A 12,545-nucleotide genomic window follows, 5' to 3' on the forward strand; every position below is an offset into this window, starting at 1 on the left:
ATATATTTTTTTTAACATTGATATTGGGAGTACATACCTGTTCAAATTCATAGAGAGCAAATGTTCAAAATTCTACCCTCGATTAGAATCAGCCTAACATAAAAAAAAGACAACTTAAACATGAGGGCTGCACCACAAGAGGATAAAATGATGATCACTAACATACAGCTAGGCAAACCAGGAGGCTAGCTAAGTTAGCAATTTCTCAAACTCTCAAAAACAACAAAGTTTCAGACACATCTTGAATAAATGTATGTGCATTCATCATAAAATACACTTATGAGTTACCATGTGCACTGAAACTAAAGTTTTAACAGGTATATTTTCAAGTTTACATAGTGCTGATATGAACACATACCTCTCTCAGTCGAGTAGAATGCAGACTGAGAAAAGAACGTGAAAATTCCATATATAACCAACACTCTAGGGGGCGCACTCACACAACTAACTCTCCCAATATCTATGAACTACCATGAAACACCTGAACAATACATTATTTTGGTGAAATAAACTTACACAAACAAATAGAAAATGAAAAGTTGCAAAAATATGTAATTCTTTGACCCGTTACATTCACCCCTCTTTAATTTCACCAAAATCCTTTGCAAGTAGAGGGTGTCAAAAAAAATTACAGAACAAAACTCTTGTTCACTCAGTCCAAGATAGCCCTGGGACTCCATTTCCCTTACACAGCGTATAAGCTACTTACAAAGTAAGTTCAAAGAAAACAGCAGTTGATCAGGCTACTGCCCCTTCTAGTGAATATGATGCCTTTTACACCATATGAGATCTTGGAACACTTTCCCTCCAATATAAACATCTCATGACTCAAGTAATGCTACTGGTTATAAAGAAAATATCGAAATCTTAATGAAAAAAAAAATTAAAATAAAGAAAGTAAAGACAGTGACCTTTTATTGGCCCCTTTTACAAAACCCTTAGTGAGTGGTTTTTGAACCATGTTCTCTATCAAGCGATTGACTGCCTTAACAACCCTGCCAGTACGTGTCCTGACAACCTGTCTGTCAAACCCTTGTGCTTGTGAGGGCATCTGACTATCAGTCATTGTAACAGGGGAGGTGACATTCGAGGACTCTGTTTCATCTAAATCAGGAACATCAATTGGGGCAACGGAGTCAGTGTCATTCATGTGCAAGTTAGGGGGTTCACTGGTATCCGACAAGCCTCTCACAGGTGAGTATTTATTTTCCCCTTGGCCTCTAACCTCTTTAGATTGGGCTCTCGTGGGTGTCAGTTGAACAGACTTTCTGGACAGAGAGTGGGGTATCTCACTCTCCCCTTCAGACTCATCAGCTTCTCTCTCAGACTCAAACTCAGCATTGGAGGATGCGTTTAACCACAAGCATGTACGGTCCTCAGAAGCATCTACTGCTAGACCACTCAAGGCATCAACAGAGGGAGGCTGAAACTCACTGGCCACATCTGAGGCAGCTTCATTCATCTCCTCCCTGCTCAGTTCTGGCACAGGCAAAAAGCTCACATCCAACATCAAATTCCGATGAACAACTTTGGTTTTCCCACTCTCATCTCTGACTTTGTACACATGAGTCTGAGGGTCTTGGTCTATGATGGTATACATTGTGGGCTCCCACTTATCCGCTAACTTTCTCTTCCCTCTCTCTGCTTTATTAGCTAGCAAAACTCGGTCACCAACGTTCAAGTGGGTTCCACGTACTCTCTTGTTGTAGCCATCAGCTTGATGTTGCTGTTCTTTCCTCGCATGCTGCTGAGCTATGCCGGCAGCCACATGGAGGTTTGCCATCAATTTCTCTGCATACGTTTTATAATTCACCACGACTGGATCCTTCAAGACTTGTTTGAAGACCATATCTACCGGGAGTCTGGGGACTCGACCATACATCAAATAGAATGGAGGATATCCAGTTGTTTCATGAGTGGTGGCATTATAGGCGAAAGTCAAAGTCTGTATCTGTTGGACCCAGTGTTGTTTAGCTGTCAGGGGTAGGGCACGTAACATACTGCCAAGCGTCCTATTGAACCTTTCAGTTTGCCCATTCCCCATGGGATGGTATGCTGTTGTGTGTGTTTTTTTAATTCCTGTGAGGCTGAGAAGTTCGGCTATGAGTTTACTTTCAAAATTGGCCCCCTGGTCAGAATGTATTCGCTCTGGGAAACCGTAGATGCAGAATACATTATCCCATAACTTCTTTGCTATTTGCTTTGCAGTTTGGTTGATGCAGGGAAATGCATGAGCCAATTTTGTAAAGTGGTCTGTTATGACTAAAACATCAACAGATCTTTGCTTACAGTCCTCAGCACTCCAAAAATCAATGCACACCAGTTCCATGGGTGCCGAAGTGTGAATGCTCTCCAAGGGGGCTCGGGCAGCTGGTTCAGGGGTCTTTGCAAGTATGCAGCGTTGGCAGCATTTCACATATTCTTTGATGTCTCTTCCCATTTGCGGCCAGTAGAAACGCTGTCGGGCGAGGTGTGCTGTTCTAGCCTGCCCTTGATGCCCAGCGAGGTCATGCACGCCAGCGAGAGCCTTGGCCTTTACGCTAGCAGGCAGCACAAACTGATACCTCTTCTCTCTACTTAATGGGTCTTTGGTTACCCTGTATAGGACTCCGTCCTGAACTTTTAGATGATGCCACTGCTTGCACAGTGTCTGGGTCTGAAGAGCTAACCTACTTCTCCCTCGCCTAGATGGTGGCTCACCCCTCTGAATGAGTGGCAGGACCTCCCTGATAACTGAGTCAGTTTCCTGGCTGTGCCTTAGCTCGCTGATGCAGAGGGCTGGAAATGTGTCTTGTTCTGAGGGCACCGTCTGTGGAAGAGCATTGAGAAACTGTGTTGCTCTTATCTCTGCTCCCCTTTCCCACTCTACATGAGCTTCACAAGCAGATTTTACATGAGAGGGTTCTTGACTGCCAGCCAGCCTGTCTTGAGTAGTGTCCATAGTTACAGAGCACCCTTCATCGTGTGCCTGAAGACACTGGGTCTTACGCCGGAAGAGATCCTGGACTTTCTCCTCCTTAGTTCCCTCTGCCTCTGCCAAAAGACTTTCATACGGCTCACTGATCAACCTTTGGCTCACTGATTTAGCAAAAGGATCTCTACTTAGAGCATCTGCCACAATGTTCTTTACCCCAGGAATGTGTTTGATGCTGAAGGTGTATGGGGAAAGCTTTGCCACCCACCTCTGTTCGCAAGCGTCAAGTTTTGGTTTTGTCATTATATAAGTCAAAGGATTATTGTCGGTCCACACTGTAAAAGTATGGCCCTTCAACCAGTGGCTGAATTTTTCACAAATACTCCATTTGAGCGCCAGGAACTCCAGTCGGTGGGCAGGATACCTCTTTTGTGAACCAGTGAGGGTCTTGCTGGCAAAGGCGATCGGGCGTGCCTTTGTTTCTCCTTCTGGTATCTGGGACAGTACTGCCCCAAGGCCGTCAAGAGATGCATCAATGGACAGAACCAAGGGCTTAGAAAAGTCTGGATGGCTAAGGACCACACAATTCAGGAGCTTCTCCTTAAGACCGTTGAAAGCGGATTCGCAGTCAAGGGTCCAATCCGCAGGTTTGAGCTTTCTATAGACTCCTGGATTCTGACTGTTCTTCCCTGTCTTTCCTCTCCGTTTCTGGCCAGCTGTAAGGGCAAACAGGGGTTTTGCGATGGAAGAGCAATTTGGTATGTAGTGTTGATAATAAAATACCATTCCCAGGAATGACTTCACTCTGTGGACTGAAGGGGTGAAGCCATCGTCTTCCATCAAGTCTCTCTTAGACATTTTAGTGATGACCTCAACCTTTTCCGGGTCAACAGCAACACCGTCACTGTCAATGACATGTCCGAGGAACTTCACAGACCTCCGCATCAGATGGCACTTTTTCGGACTCAACTTCAGGTTGTGCTCCCGCAGCCTCTGGAAAACAACTTCCAATCTGCTGAGTGCCTGTTGTTCGTCGGGGGCAAAAATCAAAAGATCATCTAGATAACACAAGAGACTGCTGAAATTAAGATCACCAAAGATACTCAGCATCATCCTCATGAAGGACGCTGGACTGTTGCAAAGCCCCTGCGGCATTCTGTTATACTCATGTAGGCCTAGTGGTGTTGTAAAGGCGGTATACTTTTTGTCCTCCTCATGCATAGGCAAGTTATAAAAACCAGACGTAAGGTCCATGGTGCTGAAGACAGCATTACCGCCGAGGGCGGCCAAGCAGTCCGATTGATGTGGCAAAGGATGAGCATCCTTAATGGTTCTTGCATTCAGCCATCGAAAGTCTGTGCATATACGAAGATCGCCATTTTTCTTCCAAACCATCACGAGTGGGGAAGCATATTCACTCATTGATTTCCGTATGATTCCCTGCTCTTCCATCTCGGTAAGAACTTGGCGCAGCTTTTGATAATGGGCTGGCGGCACTCTGCGATATGGAAGACGAAAGGGGCGGTCGTCAGTGAGGCGGATCCTATGTGCAAAGCCTTTGGCTTCTCCACAGTCAAGATGATGCTTTGAGAATACATCCTGATATTTCTCCAACAATGTCACAAGTTGGAGCTTGGTGGAGGGGCTCGCTTCACAATGGTCAATGTCAACATTTCCCAGACCACACTTCTGCAACCTGTCTTTCAGGTCACCGCTGTCGTTCTGTTTCACATGAGTCGCTCTAACAGAACCAGTGTCACTCTGACAGGAACCCTGGAACAGCGTGAGGTCTTCAGCTGCAATACAAGTAGAGACATCCGCAAGCTTGCTGTTCTTTCTCAGTGTGAGTGGTTTATCTGAGATATTAGTGATTTTCATGGGAGTCCAGCCATCTCCCCACAGTGGTGTTACCACTCTTCCCACCATGATGCCCCGAGGTGCACACCTGGAGGTTGTAGGCTCCACCATAACTGTGCTCCCAGGTGACTTTGGCACATTACTTGGCAGTCTTCCCCACAGCAGATACTCTTGTTTGGGGAGGAGAGTCACCGCCTGAGTTAGCTTCACTGTCCCTACTTTCTCTGGGACATCTTCACCCCTCCACCTCGTGAGACTTGTCATCATTTCTAAAAAATGTTCACCATCTGAAGACCCTTTTGTGTTGCTTGAGATAAGTGTCCAATAACTGTTCTCGTTCTTCAGCTGATGCAGCACGTGTTTCAGCATGTTGGTGCCTACTATTATGTCGTCCTTCTGACCAGTGACCACTAAAACTTGGACCATGCACTTTATCCCATACAAGCTTAGTTCCATGTCATACATACACTTAGGGCTCACCTGCACTCCTCCGCAGCCAACAAGGATAATGCGCTGTGGGAGTTCCTGCTGTGGGGTTAAGACACTATCCAATAGTAGTCTCTGTTCTGCCTCTTCACTTATTGTGCAGGCCATTGAGCCTGTATCGAGGAGCCCTTGCAACTGAGCATGGCCATTAACTGTCACTGGTGCATGAAATAACTCACTGAACGTCTCGACTGTGTGAATATTCTGAACGATTACTGTGCAATTTTCAGACATTGTTTTACAGACATTGACATACATCTCCTCTAATTCTTCACTTTCTTCAAGGGTTGACTCTTTAATGCTCACACATCCCCTTTCCGTATGTGAGCTATCTAGTTTAAACTGGCTCCACCTTGCTCAGGGTTAGGCGGTGGGTGCGCTACCTGTGGCTGGGTGTTAATTCTTGGCCGGCGTTGTTGGCACTCTCTCTTCCAGTGGCCAGGCTTGTAACAGCCCATACAAAGGTTTGCCTGTCTACAGTGTGCGGTAGTTGAGTGTTCAACAGACTGACAGACTCTACATCTACTCGGAACAATGGCTGCTGGCTCCCTGCTCTGTGGCACGACTGCTGTTGTGTGTGCCGTCTGCTCTAGCACACGGTTCAGCAAGCCAATGAGAGACTGGATGCAGACGCTCTCAGTCTGAGGAGAGGATGGAAGCCCCATTGCCTTTGGGTAGCCAGTAAGGTCTGTCGAATTTTCAGCAGTGACTGCCTCTGTCACTAATGTCTGAGCATGTGCACCAACGTTCTTTGGCCGATAAGGTTTGGCTTGAGACATTGTCCTGGCTTCTCTTTGATGTTCAACGAGGTGTTCCTGAATCTCATTTGCGGTCCATTTTTCAGCTGTTTTGCACTTTAGGATGCTTGCAAGAGCGGGGTCAGGGCAGTGTTTCACCAACATCATTGTGACTTCATGAGAGGGGTCCTCAATGTTTCGCCCCTGCCTTCTCAGACACTCATCCGCAACATCCACGGCCTTGTTCAAGCGTATCCAATAGTCCATTGGACTTTCTCCAACCAGAGGAAGTGTGTTATAGAAATCTGCTAAGGGCATAGAGGAGTAGGTCAACTCACTGAAATGTTGTTTTAGAATATCAAAGACAAGCTTGGAGTTCTCAGCTGGCTGCAGTGATGGCATGCTGCGCAGGGTAACTTTAACAATGTCCCTAGCCTTTCCCATTAGTCTTGACATTATCTCCTGGGAGTACTCTTGCGGGTGTACACCCCTCTTATTCAGGTAAATGCTCATAATCTCTTCCCACTCATGTACTGTGTGTTTGTCTGTTCCATCACCCCTGAAGTACGGCGGCTCTTTGACATCTGTCTTCATAACTAACTTTACTCCTGTCATGTTCAAGTCAGACTGCCCATATCCTAAGTTCAAGCTAGGTGTGGGAGTGGTTTGACTACCTGCACCACCAACAGATCTCTGCAATTGGCTAGCAATGTTCTCTCCTATTTCATGAGCTAATTGTGTTATGAGATTCCCTAGGTCTGCGGAACTCACATCTGGACTAGACATTGGCTGATGTGGAGAATGTTCATCTTTGCGGGTGTATGAGAATGCAGGACAGCCCACTGAACTAATACCGCTCGCAATTTCTGGAGCATCTCTTAATCTATGCATGTGTGGTGTGGGGGAATATCCATCAGTGCGTAAGCGTGTGGACGAGAGTACAGGTCTGCCTAGTATACCAGCACCTCTAAGAGGCGTGCTCTCCACCCTACTCATAAACCTGCCCCTCCCTAGGCTTACCCCTGCAACATCTTCAATACTACGTGGGGTCTGCGCATCCCTACCATCAGTCATTTTCAAAAAAAAGTTGTAATGTGGTAGACTATGATACAATATGTGAATCACCAGAACATGTGAATATGGTATGAAAAAAAATAAAAGTAAAATGATATAGATAGGAGAGATAGAAGCAATTAAGAGCTACAATTTACACATTAACATTTGCCCTTATAATTGTCAAAAATCCCCAGGAAGTTCCTACTCGTCACAGCAACCACCGGCGATCACCCTGGCGATGATCTGAAGCGAAGATATCCGGGTCACGGCACCAATGTAGCCGGCTTCGTCTGCACGTTGCCGACTACTGCGTTGTGTTCTGGTGCACTCAAGACAGGACACTGACGTTCCTCAAGGCACTTTATTATGTACAAACTCTCTCAGTCAAGTAGAAGGCTCACTGTTCAAATTCAAAGAGAGCAAATGTTCAAAATTCTACCCTCGATTAGAATCAGCCTCTCTCAGTCGAGTAGAATGCAGACTGAATTTAATCACATTCAAAAATCAAAGAAATAAAATATAAAAGAATTATAGAAAATAAACATTACATCAGTTGGTGTATATGTATGTGTCATATTGCATGTTATTCCTGTTATATTCTGGGTTTTTATCTTTTACATTAACATTATGCAACATGAAATAAAATCTTTTCAGTAGTTAGTACCCAAATTTATGCATAAAGCAACATGTACACATTCTATGTTTGTGCTCTTAAGTGCCATTAAACATTAATCAATACATGAAAACTTTTTAAATGAACACATTATATTTTTAACACATCATATATTTTTTTAACATTGATATTGGGAGTACATACCTGTTCAAATTCAAAGAGAGCAAATGTTCAAAATTCTACCCTCGATTAGAATCAGCCTAACATAAAAAAAAGACAACTTAAACATGAGGGCTGCACCACAAGAGGATAAAATGATGATCACTAACATACAGCCAGAGGTGGGTAGTAACGAATTACATTTACTTCGTTACATTTACTTGAGTACATTTTTTGGGTAACTAGTACTTTTAGAGTAAATTTAAGGATGGGTACTTTTTACTCTTACTCAAGTACATTTCTAATGAAAAAACTGTACTTTTACTTCGCTACATTTGGTGGCGTTACTACGCTACTTTAATGGTAATAATTAATTAATATATTTTATTTTTTAAGTTTATATGGCTTGTTTGAAAGTCTCGCGAGACGTTAGAGAGGCTGCGTGCGTTGCGAGGGGTGGCTACGTATCACCCTTTAGCGCGCGTAGATGAAAGGAGATGACTGAAGCGGAGGATGATCTATGCAAGCTATCGGAGGCAGATCACGCGTGGCCTCAAGTTTGGTCTATGTTTACACTACAAAAGGTCAAAAAGAATAGTTTCATAATGCGATGTATGCTTTGTGCACCAAAACGAACTGACATCTCAGCGTACAGGAATTCAAGCTCCAACCTGAAACAACACGGTGGTAAGTGTCACTTTGTGCAGTGCCTTATTATAATATTATTTCACGCACTGTTTTTGTCATATGCGCTCTTGTGCAAGCAATGAAAATTACTCTAACCTTACAAACAACACACGTTCACATCTGCACATTTCCATAAAACTAAAATTGAACAGCATAATGTTAAGTCTTCCATTAATAATACGGGAGAACCGGGGCAAAAGTAACGCTGGACGAAAGTAACAAAGCGATTTTCTCAGAGGACTGATAACATTTGCATCCCAAACTATGACAGCATCTTCGCAACCCTTGACAGAGCTGACAAATATCGCGTTATTTACTCACCATTTTCCGGGTGTAGATCCAGAAAGGTGTTTTCAACCATAAGTAAATTCCAAAAGCGGTCATTGTTTTCTTATAACGCGTTGTGTTTCTCGTTTCATCAATCTTCAGGTTATTTAGTGCTCTGAGTACAAACACATCCTGAAGTTTGACTTCTCAAGAGTTTTTCAAAATAAAAGTAAATCTGGTTTAAATATGAGGAGATCCTGTCGGGACGAAAGTAACACTTACTTTTGTACCATTTATATTATTCTAATTTAATTTAATTTTCATAGTGTTCAACCTGTTGAATTTTTAAGTTTGTACTGTTGGTTGCTTTTGAAACATTTGATAAAACTGAAATTTAAAATGAAAATATAATTTCATTATTTTTTACAAAGATAAATTACAAAATATGTTTGCAGTTACATATTAAAGAGGTCATAGTCATGTATAGTTAATAAAAACAAGTGTAACACGAAAATCTACATTGTTTTGTTGTGTTAAAAAAAACAATTCACCACTTATGTTCAAAGTGAAATTATACTAGTCATTTTACATTTGTTCAAAATTCCACCTGGTATTGATAGTTACTGACCACAGCAAAAATATATCTCTGTCTGAAACATTATCTTTAAAAATTCAAAAAAAAACTTAAAAAAAAATTCTGAAAAATTGTACTTTTCGCCTGTTCTCCCCTACACATAACCGGACACCTTACTTAAATATAGAAAATACATACGAATAAAAACTGGATTGTATTTTATTTAATTCCTTCCTAAAGAATCTATATACTTATAAAAATAAAAGAATAAAGTATGTTTTTAAAGAAACATGTTTTATATATTATAATAAATGTAGAGTTGATTTGCAAAAACAGATGAGTTCCATTTGAAATTCTAAAATAAGCATTTTATCAAGCTCCTTATGTTCATTAATTGCACATTAATGGCAATGAAAATAACCTATTCATATAAAAACATGATAACAAACAGCACACACATTCTTTTTTGCTTACTGTAAGCTTGTTTAAAGGCAGATGCAGCCAAATTTTGTTGTGAACGTGAAAATAAAGACACAGTTAACTGTCAGAAAACAGTCAGTGTGTGTTTAAGATTTTTTTTAATGACACGTTATGTGGTGTTGAAGGACTGAGATAGACTGCTTTACTTTAACCTAGGTTTATAAGTAGTATATAAGCAGAACAATGAGACTTTTAAGGAGAGGTTTGTGAAAGCCCTCCAAGTAGTCTGAAATTCAGGGATTTTACGCTTCTTTTCAATCAGATCGGAAGTAACGAGTAACTAAGTACTTGAGTAGTTTTTTCATCTAATACTTTTTTACTCTTACTCAAGTAAATAATTAGATTGTTACTTGTACTTTTACTTGAGTAAATTTTTGTATAAGTACTTGTACTTTTACTTGAGTACAGATTTTGGGTACTCTACCCACCTCTGCATACAGCTAGGCAAACCAGGAGGCTAGCTAAGTTAGCAATTTCTCAAACTCTCAAAAACAACAAAGTTTCAGACACATCTTGAATAAATGTATGTGCATTCATCATAAAATACACTTATGAGTTACCATGTGCACTGAAACTAAAGTTTTAACAGGTATATTTTCAAGTTTACATAGTGCTGATGCTGATATGAACACATACCTCTCTCAGTCGAGTAGAATGCAGACTGAGAAAAGAACGCGAAAATTCCATATATAACCAACACTCTAGGGGGCGCACTCACACAACTAACTCTCCCAATATCTATGAACTACCATGAAACACCTGAACAATACATTATTTTGGTGAAATAAACTTACACAAACAAATAGAAAATGAAAAGTTGCAAAAATATGTAATTCTTTGACCCGTTACACCTGTATCCATTTTTGTATCTTTAAACGCTCATTTTTTGGGATCGACAGCTTATAAAAACTTATTTACAGATTAAACTTAAAAACAGAATAATACCTAAAAGCTGCTGTGTGACAAGGTGTACATCTAACAAGCCAAAAAAAAAACCAAATACGTTTTTATAAGCTGTCGACTTCAAAAAATGAGCGTTTAAAGACACAGAAATGGAAACAGGCAACTTTTCATAGTACTACTATGAGTGTTGGTGTCCATTAAAGTAAAAATAAAAATATACACCTTTAAAGCACAACTTCTCGTCTAGATCCGGTCGTGATGCGCCAGCGTGACCTCACGCAATACGTCATGACGTCAAGAGGTCACAAAGGACGAACGCGAAACTCCGCCCCAGTGTTTACAAGTGCGTTGAGAGTGGACCGTTCCGACATTGTTGTATGTCAACCGATACTAATTAATGTCTTTGTGTCAGTTTATTGTTTACAATGGTCCGCAAATTTGCGTTTTATATAACACGTGATCTCCCTACGTCACTACGCATTTACGTTAGGTCGCGCTGGACCGGACCTAGACGAAAAGTTGTGGTTTAAAAGAGCATATTTTTTGCCTCGTTTGGGATCATTTATAGACCTTTGAAACTCCGTTGAAAAAAACTGTTAAGTGTTAAGTATTAAATGTAGGTCTCTATTAAAGTCCATTAAAATGAGAAAAATCCTGCAATGTTTTCCTCAAAAAACATAATTTCTTCTCGACTGAACAAAGAAAGACATCAACATTTTGGATGACATGGTGGTGAGTAAATTATCTGGATTTTTCTTCTAAGAAAATTTAATATTCCTTTAAGGTCATAGTCTGTGCTATGCCATTTCTGATCTCACTCAATTCATGTTTTGTTAAAAATGCCAAATGCTATTGAAATCCACTTTATAATATTATGTTCTACAATAAACACAGATTCACTGTAACACAAACCACAGCATACCAATTTACAAAATAAATGTATTATTTATGAAACAAAATAATAATTTAGTTAAATAAAGATAATTGATAATAAGCTACAGTACTGTGCAAAAGTCTTAGGCAACCACCACCATGTTGTTTTATAAGTTTTAATGTCCATCCATATTTATTTTCATTTATTTATTTTTCTATTTTATTAAGATACAAACAGAAAATACAGGAAATATGTACAAAATTAAAATTCTTCTTTAAGCATTGTCTGTGTTTAGTGTGACCTCTCTTGGCACTAAACACATCTTGAGCGTTTTTGAGCAAAATGAAGTAAAAAGACAAATTTCTTTAAAATTAGGATTTTATTTAATTTTATTTAGGTTTAAGAGATCCTGCAGTTTCCTGCTATTGCTCAAGTGGAAGGGGAGTTTACCCTAAAAACTTGACACTTCAGTTTTTTATTTTTATACGGTTTTTAATACCACATAGACATTTCCTGTATTTGTATTCTATTAAAGAGACTGAGAAATAATTATATATGATTACTGTAACATTGCAAAAACAACAAATCTAATTGTGGCATGGTGGCCTACTTTTGCACAATAGTGTGTATTTGAAAATTTAAATGAATAAATAAATGTTATTATGGTATTGTGTAAATGATTATCACCAACCACATAATAATTTATCTTCTAAGATACAGTATAAATCAAGAATAAAATATAAATAATACAGAAATATATGTAGACTAAATTTACAATATTGTGCTGACTCGTTTACTGCTGGAATTATAACTGTGTTTTAGCGCCACCGTCTTATCATTTTGGGTAACAGCGCCTTATCTAATGCTTAAATCTCACTGGACCGGTGCGTTTTATTGGCAGTGCAAAAACCTCCTCAGGTCTGACTGCCTGACCTCGT

The sequence above is a fragment of the Misgurnus anguillicaudatus genome, chromosome 23 (genome assembly GCF_027580225.2).
Source record: "Misgurnus anguillicaudatus chromosome 23, ASM2758022v2, whole genome shotgun sequence".
Lineage (NCBI taxonomy): Eukaryota > Metazoa > Chordata > Actinopteri > Cypriniformes > Cobitidae > Misgurnus > Misgurnus anguillicaudatus.